This window comes from Dermacentor andersoni, chromosome 7 (assembly GCF_023375885.2).
Source record: "Dermacentor andersoni chromosome 7, qqDerAnde1_hic_scaffold, whole genome shotgun sequence".
Lineage (NCBI taxonomy): Eukaryota > Metazoa > Arthropoda > Arachnida > Ixodida > Ixodidae > Dermacentor > Dermacentor andersoni.
The window spans coordinates 48063130-48073987 of record NC_092820.1 but is presented as its reverse complement, the minus strand read 5'-3'; the positions used below and the strand labels follow the sequence as shown (position 1 = coordinate 48073987).

Sequence of the window (10858 nt, the reverse complement as noted above, 5' to 3'; positions counted from 1 at the left end):
TACCACGCACACTTCTTCTTCCTCGACCTCTAGCGTAACTAGTGCGTGCCAATATTAACGATATAGGAAACACTTTATCTTCTACTATCAGGTTATTCGAAGACGACTGTATCATCTACAGACAAATTAGTAACGCCAAAGACGAGAACTCATTACAGGTAGACCTAGACAAACCCGCATTTTGTGGTTGCCAATGGCAAATGGAAATTAACATTTATAAAACTAAGGCCATAACAGTCAGGAGAACACATGATACGGAATTGAGCTGCTACACGATTCAGGGAATCACTGTTGAGAAAGTATCCACAATTTATTATCTCGGAGTTCATTTATCCTCTGATTTATCTTAGAACGAGCACATTAATACCATAACAAATAAGGCATCCAAAACATTCGGCTTCTATAAACGTAACTTTACTTGGCCAACTCTGCTACGAAGTTATTAGCATACACTACGCTTGCTCGTTCAAAGGTAGAGTACGCATCCATTATTTGGAATCCGCATCAAACCTATCTAACCGATCAGCTCGAAGCAATACGAAATAAAGAAGCAAGATGTATCACAAAGAAATACTCGCGAAACTACAGTGTTACGGGCATCAAGGAATCACTTTCATTGTCCTCTCCTCAAAACCGCCGGTTATAGCATTGTTATCGCATTTTCACGCGCTTTATCATGGTAGATCCCCTTTCCGCGAATCAATCAATGCAGCTCATAGTGTCTTTCAGCGTTTTGATCACCCATTTAAAGTGCGACCTTTTTTTCTCGCACTAATCTGTACCGTCATTCACCATTACTTTTGACAATATATCATTGGAATAAACTACCCAGGGACATTGAACGATGAAGTTTTTGTTAACAAGTTGAAGGTTTTCCTAAATGTGTGATTATTTCTATGTTGTGTGCTTAACTGCGTATCCCTATTGGAAAATCCTATTTAATTTCAAACTGGGTTATACAGGTTTAAACTGGTTTTAACAGGGACCTGTTTAGCAACAAACAGGTATTAACAGGACCAGTTTACACACGAACAGGTTTGAACGGGGTCCCGTTTGGCATGCAAACAGGTATAAACTGGACCAGTTTACACACGAACAGGTCTGAACGGGGTCCCGTTTGGCATGCAAACAGGTATAAACTGGACCAGTTCACACATGAACAGGGCTGAGCGGGGTCCCGTTTGGCATGCAAGCAGGTATAGGCGCGACCAGTTCAAGCAGAAATGGGTCTTAACAGGGGCCCTGTTTGCAACTAAACTGGCTTATACTGGACACAGTGGCACCATATAGGGTCGCCTGTTTGGCACAAAAGCTGGTTTATTCTGGAGCTTTGTGGCAACCATACTGGATGGTATCATGCATACGAGTTTAATGCTTGAATAGAACTGGGGAGGAACTTTTTATTGTTCGACATCCTGACAATTTAGCCCCTAGTGCTAAATTGGGGCCATTATCAAGCTCTACAGAAATTGCGTGACCACCTCGGAACATTCACAGACCAAACTGCGATATGCTAGCTGCGAATTTCAAACCGATTCCCGGTCCTGCCCAGTTGAAAAAGACAGGAATTCCTGCTGCAACTACAGCAATTTCTGTTGTACGACAGAAGTTCCTAACGTTTCTGAAGTTGCGACAGACATTTCTGACGTTACGACAGCGATTCCGACGTCGCAACAGAAACATTCGGTCGCGACGGCCAAGAGTTCTGAAGTCGCAACAGAAGCACTTTCCGTCGCGGCCCTTTAAAATGTCAGCTTCGCATCGGTGGTGTACACTGTACTTTTTTTCTTGCGCGGTATTCAATCGTGCTTCTTTGGAGCCGGCAGTACTGATAGCACCGACACCGGCATTAAAGTCGACGTTGCCAATTGTTATAATTGTGCCGTGACGACGCGGCACCAGCAACGCCCTACCGGCCTCCTCAAAATCGGCCGCTGATCAAAATCATACCATCTGCGGGAATGGCTGCGAATCCGCTTTGTTTTATTTGGTAAGATGGGGCACACAGGCCTGTGGACTTACATGTGCGGTTACACTGACACATTAGTTAATTTCCCAGAAATATTGCACAAGCATATGCGAAGCGGGAAAGAAGTTTTGGATTGTTCCACAAAGTTGCGTGAAAAGGTGTCTCGCTCGGGTCTCATTAATCTGGTACAGCGCTGCCGTGAGAAGCCAGTATTCTGTCGAGATGAAGACTCACCCACGAGTGTTTATGTAGCTATATTGTATTGAACACACGAATTATATGCGAGCTCAAAAGTGTAAAGAGCAAGAGACAACTGTCGAAATTAGCAGTAACAACCCTCAGGTCCCCGGTCACCGTTGTCTGTTTCTGAATTTCGTATGAAATATGGATATCGTTACAGCAAAATCGATGGTCTAGCACTCCACGATGTACCTGTCGATGGTAACAACACTTTTGCTCATCTAGAGATGCGGCAGTTGACGCGGTGAAGTGAAAGCGCATCGTGGCTTTTAAAATGCAAATGTAAACAGCAACCCAGACAGCAATTTACACTCTTGACATAGCTTCAACATACGCCGGCAGTGATGTTCGGCGTGGTGCAGTGGTAAGATGCTTATCTCGAAACCGTCAGGTCCGACGTTCGAATCCTAGGCAAAAGGCATTTTTTTTTCTACTTTTATTTTTTTATTTTATTTCGTATTAATAATTTTACATAACCTTAAAGTGACCTCTGTCAATTTTTAATCAAATATTGATCAGGAACTACAGAATTTTCGACTACAGGGCGTCACACTACAGTGAACAGAACGACAGTCACAACGTCCCAAAATACGACAGACTGAAAATTTGCTGTTGTGTTTTTCAAGTGGGTGAGACGTCTATACGGCGTATACGCAGATTGCTGTCCTCTCTATTAAAAGCAACGACGTTGCTGAAACACGTCGTACAAGACGCTGTACGACTCGCATAACATCGAAATACAACGCCGTCACCATCCATGAGATCACCGAAAGCACGGTCGCTTTCGGTGGCGGCCTACAGATGGCAGCACAGATGGTAGCGCCGGTAAAGCTACAGGTGATATTATTTTGCCGTCCTCAGTTGTCGCCACATGTGAGTGCTTGCTGCATTGACGCCGTCCGATGTAGTTGTTTAATCGTGTGTACGCTGTGCCGAGAGAAATTGTGGTGCATTTTGTATGCATTGAGAATCACAAAACCCCTGGGACCGCGTAATGTAGCCCGCAGTATCCTTCGTGTGGTGCGCCGATGTCGAAGATATGACCCTTCGCGCTTCCTTTGTTCCGGGCTCATGAACAGGATCTCCTCCTCTGGCACTGTCGCATCGTATCGCGCTGTACGGAAGAATTTGGTGAAAGTTGTGCTCTTACGTCCTGTAGTTGATCCGCAATTCAACAGTGTGTGCGCCGGAAGGACCGTTGGTGCAGTCGATGCCGCGGCACCTGTGACGCTAAAAGGAGCGTTTTCCGAGTACGCCTAGAAAGGTAAGTCCGGCGCTTGCGCGCATTCTTCCTGTCTATGGTTCGTGAAGTGTGCGTTGTTGTACGTATCGCAAGATCCGTACAACAACCGGATCCGGATTTGTAAAGCAGCAAGAATTATAAATGTGCTTTTCAAATGGTTGTTCTTCATGTCGCAGTGCACATTTAGCAAAAAGTTCCATGGAAATTGCCCTAAAACGTATTCATGTTACCAACAGCTCTATCTGTGGTTTATTTACTTTCACCTATGAAGCACGCTAGCGCGGGTGGTTCTTTGATCTAAATGGGCACAAAAATTCAAGCAAGGAAAGTTACTGTTTGTGTACATAATTTTTCATTAAGAAATGGTATAGTCATTTCTAGAAGTAGTACGTCGATGTGTCGCCGTCACAGCTAACAGCTGCGCGAGATAGCACCCGATTTCTTCGTCGACGCATGGCCAGATTTTTAGCTTGTATGGAAATTCTTCTGTTTATAGTGTGTCGTCAGATGACGTGTATTAGTGTCCTGTGTGTTTTCGTGTACTTGTAAAGGATTCCGATCTAGCAGAGAAGCCGAAATTACATAAGCAATGTTTCTTTTTAATCGAAAAATCTTTCTCTTTTCTGTATTGTCTCTCCAGAAATGAGGTGGTCTGTTGTAATTTTAAGCGCATCGTCCTTTGGGAGCAGTGCTTTGTTGCGCCGCATAGACAAGTTAGGTTTTGGAACGCTTTTCATGTCCTAAGGAATTTTTTGATAGTACAATTCACATTTCACGTTATACAGCTGTACGTTTGTGTGAACCTTTTCATAGTAGATTCATGTTCTCTACAGTTCGATTTACGTGTTATTTAACCGCCTGTGATGTTACAATCAGATATTTGCACAACCAGTTGCAGCTTCATGTAACTGGTTGTATGAGACTTTTTTCAAAATATGACGTGATCTTTTTATATCACAAGTTTGCAGTTTCAGCAGGGATTACAATAAATAAGTATTTATTATTGTTTAGGGATGGCAAGATTTTGTGAACCAGAGGCACCTCCACATATGCACCTGCGGCACTTCTGCAGCCTCAACAGCACGGAAAAGTACCTGATGTGCATGCTGTGACCAGGTGTGTGCAAAGCAGTTGCTGCCACTTACAAGAGCTGCAGATTTTGTTGGTATCATCCATGTTTGGAAACTCCTGAATTTTTTGTGGGTTTACAAATGTGGGCTCATTTTACAATTTTATTAATGTCATTTTAGAAAGACAATGAAGTTGTGTTGGTTAAGATGTTTTAAAGCTGTTGAGAGATTGACGGTATGACATTGTTAAAATACATGTAAAAAATTAATTATAATGGTACTTGTACTGCTTTATTATTAGCGATGCAATATCTCTAACGAGAACATCAGAGGGGCACGTGCTTTTAGGAAGTTTAGTCAGATAAATTCCTGAAGCAGCGTAAAGCTCTGTAATCTAAAAAAAAATGTTGTCAGTTACTGGTTTCAAGTTCGCTGCTGCTTTTCGTGCTGCACGACAAGTTAAATAATGGTTGATAACGTGTGTGTGACGTAATAGTTCTGCGCAAACACACGAGGTGGAGAGAAGTAATTAATAAAGGGAAAATCAGACATCCACCCGCTCGTACCATTTGCAACAAAGGAAACCTGTATGTGTTCCTCAAAAGGAAAGCCGCGCAGTTGAAGAAAAATTCGTCCTGGTCCGGGACTCGAACCCGGGACTACCGCCTTTCCGAGGCAGCCACTCTACCATCTGAGATAACCAGCTGGCTAGCACATGGCAGGGCGAAGTCGAATTACTTGACAACGCGAAGCAAAAGCAAGGGTTTGACATAATATTTTTTTCTCCTTTATTAATTACTTCTCTACACCTTGCGCATTTCCGCAGAATTATTACGTCAGACCCTTGCCTTTGCTTCATGTTGTCGACAAATTCGACTTGGCCCGGCCATCTGCTAGCCGCCTGGTTATCTTAGATGGTAAAGCGGCTGTCCCGGAAAGGCGGTGGTCCCGGGTTTGAGTCCCAGACCTGGACGGTTTCTTTTTTTCAATTGTGAGGCTTTCCTTTCGAGGAATCCGTACGGGTTTCTTTTGTAGCAATTGCTACGAGCGGGTAGATGTGCGATTTTCCCTTTATTAATAATGTGTGTGTGTATGCAACAATGGGGGTGCTGAGAGCAAGCTTTAAAATAATGTGTGCTATGTCCCCAACAAAGAATTTAGTGTCTGCAGCATTTTTACAAAATATGTTCGCAGGTTGGCAGGTATGACATTATGTACAACAATAATGTACAACACTTTTGCTGTAGATGCATTTTCATAACGTCCATTTTCTGTCTACTTGAATCGTATATTTAGAATTTGGCCCACCTTCAGTTTGATCAAGTTACATAGGTAGCCCCCTCTGAGTTAAATATAATTAGGAGCTATTGTAGATATGCATGATATACCTACTCACTGTATTGTGACAGATATTTTTAGGGACTGTGTTGTGAGGCATGCTTTACCTGTATGTCTTGCTGCAGCTTGCCCGACAAAAGCATAAATGCTTTGCCCACCTTTATTATTATGCTTTCATGTAGACTTCTAACATCTGTGCCCACATAGACTCCATGTTCTTAATTACATTTTTCTAAGTATTCACTGTTGTGCATTACATTATTGTGTTACATTACTGTGCATTACATGTTTTTCTTTGTTTTATTTTGGAGGGGGTATTCATTTCTATAATAGTACAGAGAATAGGAGTTCAAAACAAAAAGCCACGAAAGGTGGCTTAAAAGTGTATGAAGCTTGGAATTCTACATTCCATCCCCTAAAGCGCTACCAGTAGTAAAAGATTCCTAATTGTCTTTTTTAGAAGCTAGCTGCCAGATACATAGTCCCATTAGGAGAGTATGTTATTTTTTCTTCTTTGGTCTGACTTGTTTTGTTGAATGTTCTCCTTGTTCAGAGTTTGTTTTCTTGCCACCTCATGCAATACTCCAACTGGAGCCTATGAGCTATGTGTATAATAAATAAGTAAATTCCTAAAGCATGCAACAAACCATGCAGCATAGCATTTAAATGTTGCCAGTTTATAATGCTTCTTGAGTGCAGCGCATCATGGAGCTTGAGGCTGATCTCTTCAAATGTAAAACAAATTGCAGGGTATGAAAACGTGGTCCTACAAACTGCTGGTTACGCATGTCAGTCAGCCTGTTGCAGTGGTCACAAGTGAGAATGTAACCAGAAGCTGGGCGTGCTCGGCCATTTTGCATATGGCACAGGATAAAGCTTCACCTCTGCCATTGCTTCTCTTATAATAATGGCCTCCGAGTATACATGCCGAGTTATGCTTCTGGGGACACCTATTAGTTAACCTTATCAGGTAATACCATTAGCCTTATGGGTGCTATAATGTTGCAGTGCCTGCAGGATGGCCAGCATTACAACACATTAAAATTATTGTACAAGTCATGCAATGGTATCGGGATTGGCCCACCAAGTGACAACCTTTAATTACACTATACCTGGGATCAGCTCACTCAGTCAGGGAGACATCCATGCATAAGGGGAGGGGTATGGCAAATAGAGGGCGTTCGATTAATCTTTCTCACATAGATAGCTGATACATATAATCTTTCTTAAATTGGATGCTTTGTTGCTCAAAGTGAAGTTACTTATGGGCATAATGTCAGCATTTCGATCCTATTTATGCTTAACGAAAGTTGCTTTGTTCAGTGTCACTTTTTATATTGTTTCGCTTGTGATTCTAAGCTCACTTGTTTTATAGCTGCTGTAGGTATGGCTGGACCTGGAGAAGAAGTGTAAGCAGACCATGCTATGTTGCTGATCTGCGCTGATCTCCACATCCAAGTTGGTCCCGCGACAGTTGGGCGCCACTGTGCCTTGCTTTATTGACAAGGTGATATAATATGGTGAGCTTGTACTTCAATATCGGTATTGAAAATTATGTTAAGGAAAAAAGACAAGGATTGGTCTTTATGATAGATACACTCATGTTCTTTCTTTAAGGTGTTCTTTTGACACTGTTCTGCATGGACAAATTTTTAGAGAATTATAACAGTCCTTTATTGCAAAGTGCCATGGCGCTAGTTTATGTGTTAAACTAGCACTCTTTCACCAAAAAATGCCTTATTTAGCACACAATTCACAAGGAAAGAAAGGAGGCAACAGGACAGAGTGCTACTAACAGTTCAGTATTATTGCTCGCACAGTGATATTGTGCAAAAGGTGAAAGGGGGAGAATAGATCTGAATACATGCTGTTCGCACAGAAACATGGTGAGCGTGACACTTGTTTTACAATGATAAGAAGCAGTCTCACTGTCTAGTAATTCTCTGCATGAGGAGCTAGCGCTAGGTTCCTCGTCATACATATAAGAAAAGCCTCAGATATCTCTCCAGCGCTTTTGTCTTTATATTTTGTCACGATCAAGCAGCTTTCAAACATAGGTGCATGTGCGCCGAGAGCAGTGCACTACCACTGCTAACTGACCCATGCATCAAGTTTGCTTGGTCACGCTGCCAGTCATTTATACATTGGCCGGTTTATCCGATGTAGCCTCTACTGCACGAAATGGTATGTGATAGACACTGCACCTGTGTACTGTACATGCTTTGTTACATGATTTTTTTTTTCAGAGATAGTGATGCAGGCCTTTTCATTATTTACATGCCTACACAACAAACCAAGTCAGCATGAGGCAACTGTTCTCGGCACGAAACAAACTTGATTCGTTAGTTTTCGTTTATTGGTGCGATCACACTAAGGCAGACAAGCTTGTAGGCTGTGCTTCTGCAATTTGTACAGCACACTGACAGCACTGGTGTGGGCCTCATCTGTGGGCTGACTTATGGCACCTTCTACAGCGCAGACCACTTGTGTTGGGCGAGGCACCAATGTTGACGTTTGTTCCCTTGTGCAAAACAGCAGTCCTAGGTTTTGAGTAGTTGTAGGAAGACAAGGTAAACACAACTTCCATGGCTTGAGTGGGCTCATTTCTCTTGGGGCATCTAGCTTTTTTTCTTGCAACTGTGCAGAGGTGCTTCCCTAGAGTCTGTGTGAAAATGGCATAGAGTTGTGCATTCGGGAACTCCTGAACAATGATCTGCTATAGTTAGGGCTTTGCGAAAATGCACTGTCTACCAATTGGTAGAAGGTGCATTATTCAGCCACTGATTTCCTGTTGGCATGCTTGCACTCGTGCTGTCAGTAATTTCTTGGCTTGCCGAATTATCTTGAGGCCCCACGCTGATGATGCTACCGATGTCGTTATGTGCAGACTTTTCAGGATGAGGTTTTTTGCTTTGCAAATGTTGTTGAAAGGTAGGTGGTGCTTACAGGTAGCTATTCTAGATATTAGTGGAATGAATTGGCCCATCTTGCTTCATCAAACATCGTCACGCCGACATCAGTTGCACAAACAAAAAACCTGGCCTACTCGCAGCGTCGTGCACGAAGAAACAAACAAATCAGCTGCTGGATTGTCTTGACATGGCATACTAAGCTGAGACCGGAACTGCTGTAGCTACAAACCAGGCAGAGACGATGATGATGAGCAGGGATTTGCAGTAGCGCCACTTCGTGGGGCAGCAAGGAGGCTCCGTTCAAAACAAAAATGTCGTTCAGCAAGTAGAACCATGCAACGGTCAGAGTCGGTGCATGGTGCTCTCGATCAAGTTGGCTCAAGGAGTGTCCGAAAAATCAGACGAGAGGTTGCAAGGCGACCGAACTTTCGGAAGTTGTTATACATTATGGTCCATGGGGAGAATGGCGGTGCCGTGAAGCAGACCGAGTAATCAAGTCCGAATTTTCGGAGTCCGGAAAATCAGTCGGCGACTGTACCTATACCTATGTGTCTATGTATACCTAGGTGCAACAGTGTTTGCTATGATCTGTGCAAGAATTGCTGTTGCCCGTAGATGCCCAACATGTCGGGTGTCAAGTTGTAAAATACCTTGCAAAAGTGATCTACGGAAAAATACCGCTTCTGCTATATTTCGCTTTTGCAAGAAATTTTGCGGCTGCTGGCACCTACCTTAAAAGGCTTTATATGGCCTTCGCATGGCCAGGGCCTTCTACTTTTGTGAGTTTGCTTATCTCGAAATTTACCCCGGTTTTTATAACTTCAAGTTGGCGGGATCCCTAGTCTCCTTTAACGTGTACCCAATAGACCTTACATAGGGGTTTTGGCATTTCCCTGCCATCTAAATGCAGCCATTGTGGCCGGGATTCAATCCCACGCCCTCTGCCTGAGCAGCGCAATGTCAAAGCCAGTACACTACGGTATTTTGCTGGCAGAAGGGTTTAGTTTCTGAATAATTTATTATCTCAACCTGTCGGTGTTGTTTTTAAAGGTATTTCATGTTTGTATTCTGTTGCTTCAATACTAGTAATTATTGCTAATCAAACGATGTGTCCATCTTTTTCCTATAACACTTGCTTCAATCGCCTGCTAATTATGACAGCTTATTCTCCCACAGTACTCCATGTTCCCTTGAAACATAGGCATTGCATGAAACCACATATTTTTCAATAAGATTTATTCATTATCTCCTATGACCGGAATGCTGAACCTTTCTTATCTGTGGGAACATAGGCGAATTTGCCTATGTGCCAACCTGTTGCATGAGTCAAGATAAATTATTGGCTTTACTTTTTCAGGTGCCCTGCTCGCTCTCACCCAAGCAACCCACTCCAGCGGTCTTCTCTCGGCAGACTGGATGCATCGAAATACCGTTAGAAGGTCCAATAAACAGTGCTTGGGACATTTATGACATGCTTTTTTTTAAGCCGGATGACTTCAGGCTTAATGAAAGCTCAAGTTGGTGTACAGAAATACCTACGTAAAGTATACTTGTCTTTTTCACTTACAAGTACATGCCAATACTTTGCCCGACATTTTTCACCCCAAAATTACGCTTTACTGTGGATTTGTGAACAAACCATTACAACAAAAAGCACTGCATTAAAACGAGTACAAGTAATCGAACAAATACTAAATCTGCAAGAATTACATTTGCATACTAGTAGTAAATATGAAAATGAGGTACAGTCTTCTTCAGGGTGCATTTTCTTGTAGGTCATACATAGAGAACGTACTCGTGGGTCATACAAAACTTGTTCATGATGTATCACATCAGTGTTGGTAGTGCTAATCAATTTATGCCGAAAATTGTGTTTATCTTCGTATCAAGCAATGTACCAGGCAAACCTACATGTGAAAGTGGCATTCTTGTTGCAAACATAATGCAGATCTACTTCTCTTCAATGCTGATCGCAAATACACAAATGTACAAAATAGGTTTAAGAGTAAATTATATTAAGCAACATCAATCCATTCTGAAAGGACCAGGTATGAATGCAGCAAAATATAGGTCTGAACAGGGGCAA

General features: G+C 42.6%; 1 long non-coding RNA gene across 1 annotated transcript; it reads left to right on the top strand.

Annotated features, from left to right (window-relative positions):
- Positions 1 to 3032: 3032 nt before the first annotated feature.
- LOC126535284 (uncharacterized) lies at positions 3033 to 10239 on the top strand. The gene is made up of 4 exons (XR_007600474.3): positions 3033 to 3473; positions 4464 to 4568; positions 7236 to 7380; positions 10130 to 10239. It is a non-coding gene; the product is annotated as an uncharacterized lncRNA (long non-coding RNA).
- The last annotated feature ends 619 nt before the right edge of the window (positions 10240 to 10858 follow it).